Genomic DNA, 20,330 nt, shown 5'->3' on the forward strand with positions numbered 1-20,330 from the left:
ATATTTTAAGAGGAAGCTAATTATTTTAGGCAGATGTTCTCTTTTCCATCCCTTCCTCTCCCACTGAATGAAGATTACGGTAAGAAATTMTTTCCAAATAATATAAAAATTAACAAATGTACAGAAAGATCAAAGCGAAGGCCACATTTTTCAGGAATAACTTTGAGGCTATTAATTCCTTCCAGTCTGGAAAAACCTTGCAGTTTACCTACAAAATGGGCTGATGAAGTAGACATACTTGTTATTCATATCACAAAAGATATACATAAGCTCTCCACAATGAATTTCAATAGAAAACTTGTAAAAATAGACAAGATCCTGTAACCATGGAGAGGTAAATACCTGTCTATTTATGGAAAAATTGCCCTGATTAACTCCTTAGTCATATCGCCGTTTTACTCACTTATGCGCTGCTACTCCTGATGATTCTTTTTCCAAATCATAACGAGCAAAAAAATATTTGCTTTACTCTGGGACGGCTAAACAAGACAAATTAAGTGTGCTATCTATGTATATTGAATATGAAATGGGTGGTGAGATTATTAACTATAAAAGCACTAAACCTCTCTAAAAGCTTCACTTATTCAATTTTACTTGAACCCTAAATGTTTCAAGTAGATTACTAAGAAAAGCTCATCATTGTTTAAAAATTGCCTTTTTGCCTTTGTGCAGATTGCCATGTCTCATTTACGATTAATTGAAAAGTATCTTTTTTCTTTTTCCTTCAAACAAGCATTGCAGAGCAGGCTACAATTTCAGTTTCATCCCCCTGAAAAGATAGAACAAATTATGGCTGAACTCAAATGTGCTGGTTAATGAATACTTATATTTATGGGAAAGATGTTTGAAAAGGGTATTTTTGTCGTAAATTATATTGTAAATTGGAATGGTAGAATTATGTCCTTCAAGGAGTTATCAGAATTGTACGGGAAGGTCTGCTCAATCCAAGAGTACAAACAATTGATAACAGCATTACCCAAAAATGGAGGAGGTAGGTGCAGCGGGAGGAGGTAGGGAACTGGTCTGTCTGCCCAATGTAAAGGATCAAAACTGGCAGAGTGTCAGTCTTCTGACCTTAGTTCCTTTTTTATGTCTTTATTTTAGTTTGATCAGGGCATGAGTTGGGGTGGGCATCTATGTTTTGTAGTCTATGGTTTTGTATTTCTGTGTTTGCCTGGTATGGTTCTCAATCAGAGGCAGCTGTCGATCGTTGTCTCTGATTGAGAATCATACTTAGGTAGCCTGTTTTCCACTATGGGTTGTGGGTAATTGTTTTCTGTGTCTGTTTTTTCCCATACAGAACTGTTTCAGTCCGTTCATTCTCTTTTGTTGTTTTGTCATTCAGTGTTCATGTTTAGGGTCGATTTCATAAATGGACCTTTACCACGCTGCACATTGGTCCGATCTTTCATACTCGTTCATGAGACGAGGACGAGTACCGTTACACAGAGGAATAAAAATTGCATAAATAGGAAAGTATACCAGCTTAATTTGAGGACCAGGATGTTGACAACTGTGCCATACAGATTTCAAAATAGTTGGGAAGAGATTTTTGTGTACCGATTCCGTGGTACAGGGTGTGGCGGCGGAAGAAATGGCAGCAGTTTTACGGCGCCCAACAAATTGCTATTATGTGGGGGTTTTTCACGTTATTTGTAACTTATTTTGTACATAATGTTTCTGCAACCGTATTTTACGGCAAAAAAGAGCTTCTGGATATCAGGACAGGATCACTCACCTCAGATTAGACTAAGATTTTTTTTACAAAAGGAGGACGCACAAGACATTCTCCAAACACCACAAGGGCCGACATCCCCGCTATTTGCAAGAGGAAGCGACGCAGGTACAGAGGACAAAGAGACGGATGCCTGGTCAGGACCAGAGAAGGCGAGTGGGAAAGCTGCCGTTACGTCAATACTACTCGCCAACGTGCAATCATTGGACATAAATTATCTACCAACGGGACATAAAAACTGTACTATCCTATTTTCACGGAATCGTGCTGAATGACGACAAGCGGGAGATACGCTGTACCGGCAAGATAGAAAGCACACTCCGGTAAGACGAGGGGTGGCGGTCTGTGCATATTTGTAAACAACAGCTTGTGCACAAAATCTAAGGAAGTCTCTAGACTTTGCTCGTCTGAAGTAGAGTATATTGTGATAAATTGCAGGTCACACTACTTGCCTAGAGAGTTTTCAGCTATACTTTTCATGGCTGTTTATTTACCACCACAGACAGATGCTGGCACTAAGACCGCACTCAGTCAGCTGTATAAGGAAATAAGCAAACAGGAAACCACTCACCCAGAGGCGGCGCTCCTAGTGGCCGGAGACTTTAATGCAGGGAAACTTGAATCAGTTCTACCAAATTTCTATCAACATGTTACATTTTATTAGGATAATTTTTCTATTTAACCAGGTAGGCAAGTTGAGAACAAGTTCTCATTTACAACTGCGACCTGGCCAAGATAAAGCAAAGCAGTTCGACACATACAACAACACAGAGTTACACATGGAGTAAACAAACATACACAATATGAGCAAATGAGGTGAGATAAGGATGGTAGGGTAATAAATAGGCCATGGTGGCGAAGGAAATACAATATAGCAATTCAAACACTGGAATGGTAGATTTGCAGTAGATTAATGTGCAGTAGATACACTGGGGTGCAAAGGAGCAAGATAAATAAATAAAATAAATACAGTAGGGGATGAGGTAGTTGTTTGGGCTATTTATAGATGGGCTATGTACAGGTGCAGTGAGCTGTGAGCTGGTCTGACAGCTGGTGCTTAAAGTTAGTGAGGGAGATAAGTGTCTCCAGTTTCAGAGATTTTTGTAGTTCGTTCCAGTCATTGGCAGCAGAGAACTGGAAGGAGAGGCGGCCAAAGGAGGAATTGGCTTTGGGGGTGACCAGTGAGATATACCTGCTGGAGCGCGTGCTACGGGTGGGTGCTGCTATGGTGACCAGCGAGCTGAGATAAGGTGGGACTTTACCTAACAGGGTCTTGTAGATGACCTGGAGCCAGTGAGTTTGTCAACGAGTATGAAGCGAGTGCCATCCAACGAGAGCGTACAGGTCGCAGTGGTGGGTAGTATATGGGGCTTTGGTGACAAAAGGGATGGCACTGTAATAGACTGCATCCAATTTGTTGAGTAGGATGTTGGACGCTATTTTGTAAATGACGTCGCCAAAGTCGAGGATCGGTAGGATAGTCAGTTTTACGAGGGTATGTTTGGCAGCATGAGTGAAGGATGCTTTGTTGCGAAATAGGAATCCAATTCTAGATTTAACTTTGGATTGGAGATGTTTGATGTGAGTCTGAAAGGAGAGTTTACAGTCTAACCAGACACCTAGGTATTTGTAATTGTCCACATATAAGTCAGAAACGTCCAGAGTAGTGATGTTGGATGGGCGGGCAGGTGCAGGCAGCGATCGGTTGAAGAGCATGCATTTAGTTTTACTTGTATTTAAGAGCAGTTGGAGGCCACCGAAGGAGAGTTGTATGGCATTGAAGCTCGTCTGGAGGGTAGTTAATTAACACAGTGTCCAAAGAAGGGCCAGAAGTATACACAATGGTGTCATCTGCGTAGAGGTGGATCAGAGACTCACCAGCAGCAAGAGCGACATYATTGATGTATACAGAGAAGAGAGTCGGCCCAAGAATTGAACCCTGTGGCACCCCCATAGAGACTGCCAGAGGTCTGGACAACAGGCCCTCCGATTTGACATACTGATCTCTATCGGAGAAGTATTTGGTGAACCAGGAGAGGCAATCATTTGAGAAACCAAGGCTGTTGAGTCTGCCGATAAGGATGTGGTGATTGACAGAGTCGAAAGCCTTGGCCAGGTCAATGAATACAGCTGCACAGTATTGTTTCTTATCGATGGTGGTTAAGATATCATTTAGGACCTTGAGCGTGGCTGAGGTGCACCCTGTTTGTTAACATGGCTTTCGAAGAACTTAGAAAGGTAGGGTAGGATAGACATAGGTCTGTAGCAGTTTGGGTCAGTAATTGCATAAATGTGCAACCAGAGGGCAAAAAAATTCTAGATCACCTGTACTCCACACACAGAGACGCGTACAAAGCTCTCCCTCGCCCTCCATTTGGTAAATCCGACCACAACTATAGCCTCCTGATTACTGCTTACAAGCAAAAATAAAAGCAGGAAGCACYAGTGACTCGGTCTATAAAAAAGTGGTCAGATGAAGCAGATGCTAAACTACAGGACTGTTTTGCTATCATAGACTGGAACATGTTCCGGGATTCTTCCGATGGCATTGAGGAGTATACCACATCAGTCACTGGCTTTATCAATAAGTGCATTGAGGACTTTGTCCCCACAGTGACTGTACGTACATACCCCAAMCAGAAGCCATGGATTACAGGCAGCATTTGCACTGAGCTAAAGGGTAGAGCTGCCACTTTCAAGGTGCGGGACTCTAACCCGGAAGCTTACAAGAAATCCTGCTATGCCCTGCGACGAACCGGCAAATTGCAAATCAGGGCTAAGATTGAATCATACTACCCCGGCCCCCGATGCTCGTCTTATGTGGCAGGGCTTGCAAACTATTACAGACTACAAAAGGGAAGCACAGCCGCGAGCTGCCCAGTGACATGAGCCTACCAGACGAGATAAATCACTTAGAGGCAAGCAACACTGAGGCATGCATGAGAGCAATAGCTGTTCCGGACGACTGTCATCACGCTCTCCATAGCCGACGTGACTTTTTAAGATTAGTGATACATTTTTATGTTTAGTTAAAAACATTTTTTTTTTTATGCAGATTCATTTAAATGGACTTACTGAAATTCAGTCGCCGTGTCCCTCATTTGTTTGCGGATGATGGGTCTCCTCCTGGGCAGCTCACAGTAAGGGTCTGGTCTGGGCGGGTTCTTGTNCTGAAATTCAGTCGCCGTGTCCCTCATTTGTTTGCGGATGATGGGTCTCCTCCTGGGCAGCTCACAGTAAGGGTCTGGTCTGGGCGGGTTCTTGTGCTACCGGTTTTCCTCACAGACCCTCACTGGAAATCTCCGCAGGCAGAATYAATCGTGATGCCAGATTGTCATGGAAATTACCTCCAGGGAYACACAAAGTCAATCTTAAATGAATCMTTCTTTATTATAAGCAAGCTGGAGAGGTCACAGACAAASTTAGATGCATTAAGTACCGGTCTGAAGTGAGCTCTCCCGGGGCAGTCCCGTTAGTTCTTATATATTGCTTACACAGACAAGCTATATAGGCATGGTTCATAGGGTTGGTTCCTGTATGTGTCTGGCACTGTCTCCTATCTTAACTTATTCTGGGCGTTCTGCCAAAAGGTCTCCCCCTCATATCTCTACCCAGCACCTACAGGAACCAATGATTGTATGAGACAAGATGTACAATTCAAGGCTGTCCCTCCAGAGTATACATCTTTCCTCCACACTTGTTATTTACATCTGTTTGGAATCCTATCTTGTGTCATGCCKATAATTTTGTGAGATTCAAATGCATCYATGGTCATAATCAGAACCAATGTCAACCCTCGTCAAATATGTTACATAATTAGCTAGTACATTATTTACTGTTGTTGATGTTACACATTTGCTGACAAGATACAAATGCGAGGGGTGGCGCATAACAAGTTACCTGGCACCAAGCTAACTAGCTAGCCAACTCCAGTCATGTGCCAACGTTTGCTAGTTAACCAAGCTTTATGTGGCTGGGTTGTAACGTTGTAGCTTGCTGTTTAGTAACTAGCCATATCTTAAAACTTAAAAGAAGAACAGATTTTACAATTGAGATGCAAAAGATCTCTGATTGTAAAAATTATTTTATTTCTTAGATGACGGCTACGGTAGTTTGTTTAGCCTGCTAACTTAGTTAGCTAGCTACCTAGCTATAGTTACGCTAATGCACTTTTGTACCATCGCACTGGTAATTACAATTTACCCTTATTTAGCGCCCAAAAATCTAATACTTCCAATGGTTCAACTGTAATACGAATATTCAATTGTAAAGCACCATTTCCTCCCCTTTCCAGCAAAACAATGACGACACCTTCATGCTGCCTATCTCTGCATGATTGAAGAAGGCAATGAGCTCCGTCGGGTCTTTTTAAAAATGGCGGAATGGGGAAGCGAAACCTGCTGCGTGATAGGGAAAGGGGATTATGCCGCGTGGGGAAACAGCTTTTTTCACCCGATCTGTCCAACTTTTCACTCCTTAAAATGTAACTAAAACACATATAAGAGTTTAAATAATGTGTCATTACATAGCCTATTTGAAGGTTGTGCTCGAGAATTTTAATCAGGTTTTTAGGGCGGTGCTAAAGTTATCTTCAGAAGTCAGCGGCTGTCAGGCTTTGGAGTCATTGTTGGCTTGCCAGTTGATGACGCAAAAATAATTAATGCATTCAGTTATTCAATTGACTAGGTATCGCCCCTTACCCTGTCCCTTTCTTGTTTTTAATCTGTGAGGAGAAGCGCTTACACCTGGTGGAGAGAGAATGTACGACACAGAATGAGTTGTATTATGCGTGCTGTACGTTACGCCATGACACGTCACAATTTAACGTACAGTGTCAAAGGAATCTGTTTTTTCAACTTTTTTTCCAATACTATCGGGCCATTACCATGTCAATCAACGCTTGAATAGAAACGTAGTTCAAATCCCAGATTTTGATGCCAACACAGTCGCTATAGTCACATTAGTTTTCATTGCAGCCTTGTTTGAATGCCGCGGTTGTGCAAATTTGTATGGAATGGGGTTAGTCAACAGTAGTTACCTAGCTAGCAAACAGAAACATTCAGATTTCCCCCCACTGTAACACAGTAGTATTTTAGCCAGCAATGCACAAAATGGGTTTCAGTAGATAAACTAAAGTTAGCTAGCTAACTTAGCTAGGCACCGTATTTGTCATCTACCCTCTTGGTGCTAGGATTGGCTGTAGCTGAGCTTCTAACGTTAGCTAAATCCAACTCTGTTTCGAATCCTCTTCTCTATATTCCGGTTGAAACATGTATGTTTGAATGTCACCATGTAGCTAATTGATGCCCCATTGTCAAATTCRTGTTGATGAGAGGAATCACTTGAAGCCACTGTGTCTGGTCAGTTCTTTCGGTTTTGTCCAAATGATTGTTGTAAGTGTCTACCTCCTTTTTATATAAAAGCCTGCCTGGGGGGAGGGACGGGGGCCAAAGCACGAAGCACCGCCCCACACACAACAAGTTGTAGTCTTTCAGAGACTGTAAATGTGTCCGCTTGTATATGCCAACAAAGCAGGACTACATGTATTTTTAGAGTTTGGTGAAAGGTATGAAATGGCTCCCTGGTCYGATGCTAGAGGAGCTAAGTGAGKTAATGATAGCYAATTGTATGCGTCTGAATGAGAGCTTCATCCGAGTCATTATGATGAGGGAGTGTGATAGAGAATCCTATCTCTGGTAGGCTAGATGAACGAGTACATGTACAAATGTGACGCATTTAAAGTTAAGCATCTCTTGWGTGTTCAATTACGCTATATGCAACAGAATAATCACAGCAGCTTAAGTATCAATACAACATCTGTGTTATAACACTACTAAAAGAAACCTTGAAACCATAAAAAGATGGCCACCACACTTTATTTACTGCGGTTGATTGATCTCATCGCTCACTTAGAAAGTCAAGGCCACACCCCGCAACGGCTCCCGAAGAGAAACCCAAAGCAAACAAGCTTTCTTTGGCTCATTAGCTAGGTTAAGCTTATGTAAAAGAGATGCATTATGAGTGCTTTGGAGGCMCGGAAACAAACATGTTTCCCTACCTCCTCCCCTTTGACAGGCGAGTGTCAGCTATTTAAATGCAAACTGTCATCAACAAACACAACCCTGCGCGACACCTGCTTTAATCATGGCACCAAAGGCTCAACGAGTGGCCAGGCAGGAGCCTCTTCTCTGTGTGATATTCAAATGATGGGGAGGTTCAGCGCACAAAAACAACATCAAAGAATACAGAGCGCAGAGAGGGAGATGCTGCACTGTGCGCCTGCTAGAACCCAAGTGCTAATCAGCCTAATTGTCAAAGTAATTAAAAGAAAAGGGAATAATCCGAAAGTTACTGCATCATTTACAGTGACATGAAATTGTCTCCTTCTGTCCTGCRGCAACAAACTTTACCTCATGCCAAAGGCCTGCTTTTCACTATGTGTGCAGTTAATATGGCCGCCTTGTTTTAGGCATAGAGATAGAGGCCTCATCTTTGTATCCGTGCAATTATAGCATCTGTGACAGCATGGGCAGTGCTATTGAGGCAATCTATATTTTGAAGTAGTCAATTTTCTTCTTCACGATTGGCTGATCCCTCCTGATGACCGGGTTGGAAGTAACTCCAACAGGGTCACCAGGAGGGAACAGTCAATGAAGTTGGAAGTCCCACCCAGTTGACTACATTAAAATGGTCAAAGCCCCACAGTGGAGGTGTCATAATAACCATAAAACCTAGCAGTCAAACAGGGAAATGGTTACAGCACTTTTTCCACCTTTAGAAACACTTAAAATAAGGGCTGTATTTCGTGTAGGCTAACCCTGGTGCGAAGTTTTGATAACCATGTAAATCTCTTTCGGACAAGATAATTAAACATTTCTGATCTACCATGTGCATTAAACGTGATATGAATACATGCGTTTGATTGTTATTTCTCAGCAGCAACATGGCTCAGGACAGTGGGCAGAATGTGTGTGTGYGTAACTATAACTTTGGGACCAATGTAACCACAATTATTAGACATCTGCTGCCATCCCTGGAGAGAATAAATCAACAGCCACTCTGAGTAATCAAATTGTATCACCAAGGCATCAGTCTACTGGATATAATGAATAGACAGAGCAAATAACATATATCTGTGGGAGACTGCCATGAATCTCAAACCATAAATAAAGTAATAAAATGTCACTGCATGTTGTCCTTTGACTTCAACAAGCCATAGGTGTCCTCAAACCACAGGTAGGCCTATTCCAAAACATGGACAATAATGATAATGGAGCTCCCCAAATTTGACAGTATAGGGCAGGGATCATCAACTAGATTCAGCAGAAGTTCGATTTTTTTCTTGATCGGATGGTTGGGGATCTGGAACATAATTACAAATCATTTGACTGCAAAATGACCGCAAGAAACCCAAACAGATATAACATGACTAAAACAATCATTTCAAACCTGGCTTATATTTGTATACAATCACATGTCTCTCTACAGTGCATTCGGAAAGTATTCAGACCCCTTAACTTTTTCCACATATTGTTACGTTACAGTCTTATACTAAAATGTATTAAATTAAATGTTTTCCTCATCAATCTACACACAATACCCCATAGTGACAAAGCGAAAACAGTTTTTTTTAAATGTTCGCAAATGTATTACAAAATATAAGTATTCAGACCCTTTGCTATGACCCTCGAAATTTAGCTCAGGTGCATCCTGTTTCCATTGATCATCCTTGAGATGTTTCTACAACTTGATTGGAGTCCACCTCTGGTAAATTCAATTGATTGGGCATTTTTTTGCAAAATGCATTTTTTGTCAGAATTGCCTTCTCGAACATGTGAACTTTCATGTGCCTTATTAACAAACTTGTATGCCATCTGTAAATACGAATACAATTGTTAAATTACAACCCTTGTTGGTTAAGCCACAGAAAAAGTGAGCAACCTTCACACTAGCTATGATTGGCTGAGATAATGAGTGGACTGGACATGCCGAGAGATAAGTTCGGATTGGTCTGCCATATAAAATGATTCTGTCTATTTCAGCTCGTCAGTCTGTGTTGGTACTTCTGTCGAACGCGGCTTTTAAAAAACATTGGTGTAGTGGAGCTGCATAAGTGTTGCTCTCCACTTTCTGGAGGATCAAGTTTTGAAATCAGTGGAATTAGAGTATGATAGCTAAAGAGACGGAGAAAACTCCTGTCTCCGGATTACATCTTCAAACTAAGGCAACCATGGAATGCCATTCCTGACAGGGAGTCGCGTCCATCATGCATGATGATGTATACAGGTAAGATAGCTAGCTACATTTTCAGATATTACACGTTTCTAATTTTGACAGAAAATGGTTTCATTTCAAGCTGAAGTGTACTGTTCCCTAGCTGACGTTATTATTCATATCCCAGAGCCGTATTCATGCAGGGTAGTAACGACATGATTTGGTTAGCTCCCAGCACTGTGACACTGTTTGCACCTTGTTCATTGTTGTTTAACTAGCTAACGTTAGCTGGCTGCCTCATTAGCTAACGTTACGTGACGTGTGTGATCTTAAACATTGTTTACCTAGCTAGAATCATTGTTTACCTAGCTAGCTACCTACATGTCTTAAGCTAAAGTGTACTGTTAACGTTAGCTGGCTGGCTCCCTAGATTACGTTATTATTCGTATCCCAGAGACGTTTGCTTTTCTATTTAGAGCCAGCCAGCTAACAATGAACCTTGTTGGTTAGCTCCCAGCACCGTGGCACTGTTGGCACTGTGTTCATTGTTGTTTAAATAACTAACATTAGCTGGCTGGCTCGTTAGCTAATGTTACGTGACCTATGTACAACACCAGTTGAATATGGCCGGTGTCAGTAAACGTCTGCAAAAAAAGTGTCATGAAATTTTTGCCAGCGGAGCTGGTTAGGCTATTTTCATGTTATCCGTAGGTAAACAAATCATCGGCCAGAGCGTCAAGTGTGCGTTCCGAGAGCGAAACGAGATGGGTGGGGCTAAAGCTTAAGAGTGTGTGTACGATGCTGAATGGGTGTAGACAAAGAGCTCTTTTACTAGATACCAAAAAGGAAATTTTCTCAAAAGTGAGTTTACAAGTTGATCATCTATTAAAGCAAAATAACTTTCCCATTGTTTCTCAAATGCAGTGTATGATATACCAATTTTATAGTCTCTACTTTTATCCAATGTAAAAAACACAATTTCAAATTTTGCTACATAAGACCAAATCCAAGTGGTGAGTCCCACAAGTTGACAGTGCATGTCAGAGCAAAAACCAAGCCATGTGGTCGAAGGAGTTGTCCTCAGAGCTCCGAGACAGGATTGTGCAGAGGCACAGATCTGGGAAAGGGTACCAAAACATTTGTGCAGCACTGAAGGTCCCCAAAAACAGAGGCCTCCATCATTCTTAAGTGGAAGAAGTTTGTAACCACCATGACGCTTCCTAGAGCTGGCCGCCTGGCCAAACTGAGCAATCGGGAGAGAATAGCCTTGGTCCGGGAGGTGACCAAGAACCCGATGGTCACTCGGACAGAGCTCCAGAGTTCCTTTGTGGAGATGGGAGAACCTTCCAGATGGACAACCATCTCGGTAGCACTCCACCAATCAGACCTTTATGGTAGAGTGGCCAGACGGAAGCCACTCCTCAGTAAAATGCACATGACAGCCCACTTGGAGTTTACCGAAAGACTCTGACCATGAGAAACAAGATTCTCTGGTCTGATGAAATCAAGACTGAACGCTGTGGCCTGACTGCCAAGTGTCACATCTGGAGGAAATCTGGAAYCATCTCTAAGGTGAAGTATGGTGGTGGTAGCATCATGTCGTGGGGATGTTTTTCAGCGGCTGGGACTGGGAGACTAGTCAGGATCGAGGGAAAGATGAATGGAGCAAAGTACAGAGAGATCCTTGATGAAAACCTGCTCCAGAGCACTCATGACCTCAGACTGGGGCGAAGGTTCACCTTCCAACAGGATAATGACCCTAAGTACATAGCCAAGACAACGCAGGAGTGGCTTTGAGTGACCCAACCAGAGCTCGGACTTGAACCGGATTATACATCTCTGGAGAGATCTGAAAATAGCTGTGCAGCCACGCTCCCCATCCAACCTGATAGAGGTTGAGAGGATCTGCAGAGAGAAATGGGAGAAACTCCCCAAATACAGGTGTGCCAAGCTTGTAGCTTCATACCCAAGAAGACTCGAGGCTGTAATCACTGCCAAAGGTGCTTCAACAAAGCACTGAGTAAAGGGTCTGAATACTTATGTAAATGTGTATATTTCCTTTTTTAAATACATTTGTAAACATTTCTAAACCTTTTTACTTTGTCATTATGGGGTATTGTGTGTAGATTGATTGAGGAAAAATAACAATTTAATCAATTTTAGAATAAGGCTGTAAAGTAATCAAATGTGGAAAAAGTCAAGGGGTACTTACTTTCCCAATGCGCTATATTTCTCAAGCGAACAGCTACTGATGGTATAATTTTTAGATAAAATAATTTCTGCTTGCTGTGCACTTTTCCCCTTTTTAAATGTTTGTTTCAAGGCAAAGAGATTAAACTATTGTGCTGGAGCCATAGTTTGCAGTCTATTTCCCCTCTCATTTGTCCCTATGCTCCGAGTCACTTCAATGAATCATAGGAATTTGGTAAAATTCCAATATTTCTTATGATAAATTAAATTCACTCATACACTACATGTCCAAAGGTATCTGGACACCCCTTCAAATTAGTGGGTGTCATGAAATGACATGGAGCGACTTGTTAATTAATACGATCTTTTAGATATTGTCTCAAATTTCCCCCCTCATAATGACCAACACCTCATAATGGGTTAAGGTTGCCAGTCAAATAACCACCCATTCTGTATGCATGAGTGACACTGGCGTCTGACAAGAGCAGTGAAATAGGCTTGGATGAGGAACAGCTTCCCCAGTCAAGACACTGGAGGGTGACGCCTGAAGATGGAATCACATAAAATATGGAGAGAGATTCATTGGCGAACAGGTGCGTCACCAACACGTCCACTTCTGTCTGAGGACCTAGTTTGTGTGGGTTGTTCAATGGCTGTGTCTACACTTGACACTTACATGTGACTTCTGCTATCAGAATATGAAGAACGCATATGAAGTGTCGTGGAAATTCAGTAGAGACTGTCATTTCTTCAAACAATCACCTTTATTTAATATCGATTAATTATTGCAATAATGGAGGCTGTCAACTCAACAGTCTTGACTGTTGAGCCGAGAGTCTACCCTTTACTGAAAATGCACAGTTTTTATAGCTGATACCAAGAATACTTGGTTTCATCCCTCCCATATAGATTGGGTGGCACCATAAGCCAAGCCAGCTGGCTAATATTTGAGTAAAACATCTTTGTTGAGCTAGAGTTATGCTAACCTGTTTGCAATCCTTTAGCTTTGCTTGCTAGCTAGCAACAGCACACAGGCTAGCTGGCTAGTTAGCTACAGTAGTTAGCTACTGCCATCAAATCACACTTAAGTTGTTGTTGTGTTATCATATTTTACCTATTCCACCATTTGCAGAGGCAAACCTGGCATTTGAATATACCGCTGGAAAAAGGAATCTGGACACAATGTGGACATGGTGGACACATTTAAATGTAAGTATAGACGCATGATGTGTTCAGAATTCCATGATCAATATACAAAAACCTAATTAACCAACAATGTAGTTAAGGAAAATAAGAGTTAAAAAATATTACTAAATAAACGAAAGAAAAATTTAAGAGTAACATGATGGTGTTGGAGTCGTACTTGGCCACGCAGTCATGGGTGAACACGGAGTAGAGGGGACTAAGCACACACCCCTGAGGGGCCCCGTGTTGAGGATCAGCGTGGCAGATGAGTTGTTGCCTACCCTGGGGCGGCCCGTCAGGAAGTCCAGAATCCAGTTGCAGAGGGAGGTGTTTAGTCCCAGGTTCCTTAGCTTGGTGATGAGCTTTGAGGGTACTATGGTGTTGAATTCGGAACTGTAGTCAATGAACAGCATTCTCACGTAGGTGTTCTTTTTGTCCAGGTGGGAGAGGGCAGTGTGAAGTGCAATAGAGATTGCAAATGGGAGTGGGTCTAGGGTTTCTGGAATGATTGTGTTGATGTGAGCCATGACCATCCTTTCAAGGCTACAGACATGAGTGCTTCGGGTCGGTAGTCATTTAGGCAGGTTACCTTGGTGTTCTTGGGCACAGGGACAATGGTGGTCTGCTTGAAACATGTTGGTATTACAGACTCGGTCAGGGACAGGTTGAAAATGTCAGTGAAGACAAGTGCTTGTTGGTCAGCGCATACTCAGAGTACATGTCCTGGTAATCCATCTGGCCCTGCAGCCTTGTGAATGTTTACCCGTTCAAAGGTCTTACTCACATCGGCTACGGAGAGCATGATCACCCAGTTGTCTGGAACAGTTGGTGCTCTTAATAATACTTCAGTGTTGCTTGCCTCGAAGCGTGTATAGAAGTCATATAGCTCGTCATGTAGACTTGTGTCACTGAGCAGCTTACAGCTGGGCTTCCCTCTGTAGTCTGTAACAGTTTGCAAGCCCTGCCACATCTGACGAGTTAACTTCTTGACGCTAGGGGTCAGAGTTATTTTTATTTTTGTATTTTTTTTAAATAACGTTCCCAAGGTAAACGGACTATTTCTCAGGCCCAGATCGTTGAATACGCATATAATTTACAGATTAGGAGAGAAACCACTCCAAAGTTTCCAAAACTGTCCAAATATTGTCTGTGAGTATAACAAAACTGATTCTGCAGGCAAAAACCTGAGGAAATCCAACCCGGATGTGCATTTAAAAAAAGAAATCCCTGTTTCATTGCCTGCCCCTCTTCCATTTAAAGGGGTATCAACCAGATTCCTTTTCCAATGGCTTCCTCAGGCTGTTACCAGGCTTTAGACATAGTTTCAGGCTTTTATTTTGAAAAATGAGCGAGATTTTTCAAAACGAGTCAGGTGTCCTTTGATTAGTTTCTGCGCGCGAGAGGGGTAGCTCGACATTTTCTTTCTCTCTTTTATTGAATAGGTTACCGTCCGGTTGAAATATTATCGATTATGTATGTTAAAAACAACCTGAGGATCGATTATAAAAACGTTTGACATGTTTCTACGAACATTAAGGATACTTTTGGGAATGTTCGTCTGCCTTTCAGGAACGGAACGAGGCTGTGGTTTTCTGAACATAACGCGCAACCCAAATGGCGTTTTTTTGTTATAAAACTAATATTTATCGAACAAAAAGAACATTTATTGTGTAACTGGGAGTCTCGTGAGTACAAACATCCTAAGATTATCAAAGGTAAGCGATAAATTTTATTGCTTTTCTGACTTTCGTGACCAAGCTAATTTAAGGCTAACTGTTCTAGCATTGATTGATACACTCACAAACGCTTGGATTGCTTTCGCTGTAAAGCCTATTTTCAAAATTTGACACGATAGGTGGATTATCAACAAGCTAAGCTGTGTTTTGGTATATTTCACTTGTGATTGCATGATTATAAATATTTTTAGTATTATTTTTGAATCTGATACTTTTGGGAATTTTCTTCTGCCTTTCAGGACGGGAACGAGCATGTGGTTTTCTGACCATAACGCACAACCCAAATGGCGTTGTTTTGTTATAAAACTAATGTTTATCAAACAAAAATAACATTTATTGTGTAACTGGGAGTCTCGTGACTGCAAACATCCGAAGATTATCAAAGGTAAGCGATTAATTTTATTGCTTTTCTGACTTTCGTAACCAAGCTAATTTAAGGCTAGCTGTTCTAGCATTGATTGATACACTCACAAACGCTTGGATTGCTTTCGCTGTAAAGCATATTTTCAAAATCTCACACGATAGGTGGATTAACAACAAGCTAAGCTGTGTTTTGGTATATTTCACTTGTGATTCCATGATTATAAATATTTTTWGTATTATTTTTGAATTCGCCGCTCTGCAATTCAGTGGTTGTTTAGGAAAATGATCCCGTAATCGGGATCTGTGCGCCAAGAATTAAGGAGCCAGTGCAGTATGATTCAATCTTAGTCCTGTATTGACACTTTGCCATTTGTTGGCATAGCGGGATTTCTTATAAGCGTCCGGGTTAGTGTCCCGCTCCTTGAAAGCRGCAGCTCTACCCTTTAGCTCAGTGCGGATGTTGCCTGTAACCCGTGGTTTCTGGTTGTGGTATGTACGTTCATTGTGGGGATGATGTCCTTCATCCATACACTTATTGATGAAGCCGGTGACTGATGTGGTTTACTACTCATTGCCATCGGAGGAATCCCGGAACATATTCCAGTCTGTGCTAGCAAAACAGTCCTGTAGCTTAGCATCTGATACATCTGACCACTTCCGTATTGAGCGAGTCACTGGTACTTCCTGCTTTAGTTTTTGCTTGTAAGCAGGAATCAGGAGGATATACTTATGGTCCGAATTGCCAATGGAGGGCAAGGGAGAGCTTTGTATGCATCTTTGTGTGTGTAGTAAAGGTGGTCTGTTTTCCTGCGTTAAAGTCCCCGGCCACTAGGAGCGCCGCTTCTGGATAAGCATTTTCTTGTTTGCTTATGGCCTTATACAGCTCATTGAGTACGGTCTTAGTGCCAGCATCGGTTTGTGGTGGTAAATAGATAGCAACAAAAAATATAGATTAAAACTCTTGGTAAATAGTGTGGTATACAGTTCATCATGATACTCTACCTCAGGCGAGCAAAACCTTGAGACTTACTTAATATTACATTTCGCGCACCAGCTGTTATTGGCCAATAGACACAGACACCCACCCATTGTCCTACTGGAGGTAGCCATTCTGTCTTGCGTGGTTTGTGTGTGGTTTATGTGTGGTTTATTCCTTTCAAATAAGGTCAGGATTGGTTAGATCATTCCTGGCAAACAAGCAAACCATTAGGCTACAGCAGTTTTAATGGTTTCAATGATCTTCAATCGTAAAAGTTGGGTTTCATGGTATATATCACTAATCATACTACATATAGAGTTGTATTGAAAACATACGACAGCCATGTATTATTTTGTAAGGGTTGTCACTAGTTTCTCATCATAGTTTWGGGCTTGTAGGAAGTCTTCATATGAGAACTGCACTGTACGGATAGCCCTGAGGGAGCTGCCGTTTGTTGGACTATTCATGGAGAGTTGGGTTGAAGCAAGAGAAGGACAAACTGAATTGCTTTCATGGAGGACTGGCTTGACCACACAAGACCCAATCTGCTGCTATTTTACTGCCGATAGGTGGGAGGGGGGATGCAGAAAATTGTTTTTCCCCTCACTGAAATTTCTATATTGGTCCGCTAATACAGGACTAGTAAAGGCCCAGTGCACTACTTTTGTGAAAAATGCAAATGTATTTGTGTGTACCGACATTTGTAATCTGATAAGTCTGATAAGTATCTGCATAAAACAGTTAATCTGATAATATTCGAGGAATATRAAAACAGTTGCTTGATATACACTACCGTTCAAAAGTTTGGGGTCACTAAGAAATTCATTTTTTGTCCATTAAAATAACATCAAATTGATCAGAAATACAGTGTAGACATTGTTAATGTTGTAAATTACTGGCCAATTAAAAGGAAAGTTTAAGATTGTCAAAATAACAAACATTGGACAGAGTAACACCTTTTTATTGGCCAGTCTGAGATATGGCTTTTTCGTTGCAACTCTGCCTAGAAGGCCAGCATCCCGGAGTTGCCTCTTCACTGTTAAAGTTGAGACTGGTGTTTTGCAGGTACTATTTAATGAAGCTGCCAGTTGAGGACTTGTGATGCGTCGATTTCACAAACTAGACACTCTAATTTACTTGTCGTCTTGCTCAGTTGTGGATATTCTTCCCCAAATGATTTTAAAGGGAGTGCACACGTAGCAGGAACAGTTTTCACCTGTATTTATGCTGCAATAGTTTGTGTCGGGGGGCTAGGGTCAGTCTGATATATCTGGAGTATTTCTCATGTCTTGTCCGGTGTCCTGTGTGAATTTAAGTATGCTTCCTCTAATTCTCTCTTTATCTCGGAGGACCTGAGCCCTAGGACCATGCCTCTGGACTACCTGGCCTGATGACTCCTTGCTGTGCCCAGTCCACCTGGTCATGCTGCTGCTCCAGTTTCAACTGTTCTGCCTGCGGCTATGGAACCCTGACCTGTTCACTGGACGTGCTACCTTGTCCCGGACCTGCTGTTTTGGACTCTCTCTCTACCGCACCTGCTGTCTAACTGTGAATGATCGGCTATGAAAAGCCAACTGACATTTTCTCCTGAGGTGCTGACCTGTTGCACCCTCTACAACCACTGTGATTATTATCTGACCCTGCTGGTCATCTATGAACATTTAAACATCTTGGCCATGTTCTGTTATAATATCGACCCGGCACAGCCAGAAGAGGACTGGCCACACCTCAGAGGCGGGTTCCTCTCTAGGTTCTGGCCATTCTAGGGAGTTTTTCCTAGCCACTGTGCTTAAACAGCTGCATTGCTTGCCATTTGTGGTTTTAGGCTGGGTTTCTGTTGAGCACTTTGTGACATCGGTTGATGTAAAAAGGGCTTTATAAATACTTTTGACTTGATTGAGTGGTAACCTGTGCAAGAGATGGCTGGTGCCTATACTTTAAAAATGTTTATTTTTTTGGTCAGGTTCACCATCTTTCAGAAAAAGGTGTAAAACCTAAACAAAACACTTGTCCCTATCCTCTTTTTCAAAATGTTGCCAATTTTTTTGATTTTTTATGAATAAAACAAAAAAAAAGTTGAGTGTTTTTTCTAAATGGCTGCTGGGTAATTTGATATCTATTGAAATCTGTTCATTCGTAGGCATCGAATTGAGCGTATGCTGCGCAGGTTCACTGAGTTGCAAACCAAATGGATGGGTCTACCTCATTGATTTGTAGATTGAGGCATTTACTACCTCATGTGCCCAGCGAGTGTCGTGAATGTGGTATGTAGTACCTGTAGATGGCCACGGGGAGGAGCAAGAGGGCAATAACCCCATACTTCTTTTTACCCCCCAAAATAAACCTAACCCTAGGTATATCCCTTAAAAAAGTTAATATAGCCTATTTTAGCCTTAACCCTAAACAGACAGCAACCCTAGCCATAAATATAATTCTAGGATAGCATAGCCTAAAACACTTTCAGAAATTATTTTAGAAATAATATTATGTTAGTAAATACCATTGTTACATTCCCCAGCAAGAAAAGCAAAAATGTCACTAACAGAACTAACAAAGACTCACTGACAAACAACCAAAATGAAACAGGTAGTGTTCTGAAAGACACTCAACAACTGGAACCTAAAAGACACCCACCATGAGCGTTCGCTAAATTTGCCCGAGAAGAGGCAAAGAAAATAAAAAACCCAACAAAACTTAGACAGGAAGCAAAAAAAATGTAGAGCAAAACAAAATCAGGTTACAAAAATATAGGATTGTTCATCTATAAATCTAAGTAGGGAGAGTCAATTAAAGATGTTATCCTTCCGCATCTATTAAAACAGCTGGGCCACTCTTAAATAGCACCTGGGCCAACACAGGTGAAACACCTACCCACTCATGAGATGGCAACCAGCACAGGTGTATCATATACTGACTAACGAGAGAACACCAATCGGTGCACCCTACGTGCTAACGAGCACGTAGCGAGCACGTATACGTAATAAAGTCCAACCTCAAAACATAAATGGAAAAACCAAACAACAATTATAATACTAAATAGCATTTATCGATATTTAAAAAAATCTAAACCAAGGTTTTTATTTTTTACTATTTGTTATTTTATGGTATTTATTATTGAAGGCAGAACATAACATTTAATTTAGTTTATTTCAAACGTGGCTTGAACTGGGTGTGATCTAGTAACCTCTATGTGAAAGGTTTGAGATTGATCTCTGGAATTAATAAGAAAATTATTTCTCAGCTTTCTCTACAATGTCTTTATGGTCTGCTGTGAATTAATCCCTTGATAAATATTTCCAATAGATGGCTGCATAAGACCACGAAGCATCCGTTGTAGACTGCACGCAGCAATATGATTGACATAAAATACCATGCAAACAAAGACTATATGTCACGTGATTTTCCAAAATGGCCACTCAGATTTGGCATGGGTCCTGAGATCCTCAAAAGGTTCTACAGCTGCACCATCGAGAGCATCCTGACTGGTTGCATCACTGCCTGGTACGGCAACTGCTCGACCTCTGACCGCAAGGCACTACAGAGGGTAGTGCTTACGGCCCAGTACATCACTGGGGCCAAGTTTCCTGACATCCAGGACCTCTATACCAGGCGGTGTCAGAGGAAGGCCCTAAAAATTGTCAAATACCCCAGCCACCTGTCGTGGCATTTTCCTGTATTACCAAATGAGGAGAGTTACAAACTACACACCAGTCAGTTATACTTAAACTTCATCTTTAATGAKCTTTAAGCTTTAGCCTTTGACTTTCAACAATTCACTATCTATAATTAATTTTGAGAGTCGCTACAGAACATTGTGCATATTTTATAGCCAAGATACACCCCTCTCAACTTACATGACGAACCACAGATCTTAGGAACTCTTCACACAGGGACTTTTACTTGAGAAAGGAGTATCCCTTAGCCAGAT

The sequence above is a fragment of the Salvelinus sp. IW2-2015 genome, linkage group LG14, assembly GCF_002910315.2.
Source record: "Salvelinus sp. IW2-2015 linkage group LG14, ASM291031v2, whole genome shotgun sequence".
Taxonomy (NCBI): domain Eukaryota; kingdom Metazoa; phylum Chordata; class Actinopteri; order Salmoniformes; family Salmonidae; genus Salvelinus; species Salvelinus sp. IW2-2015.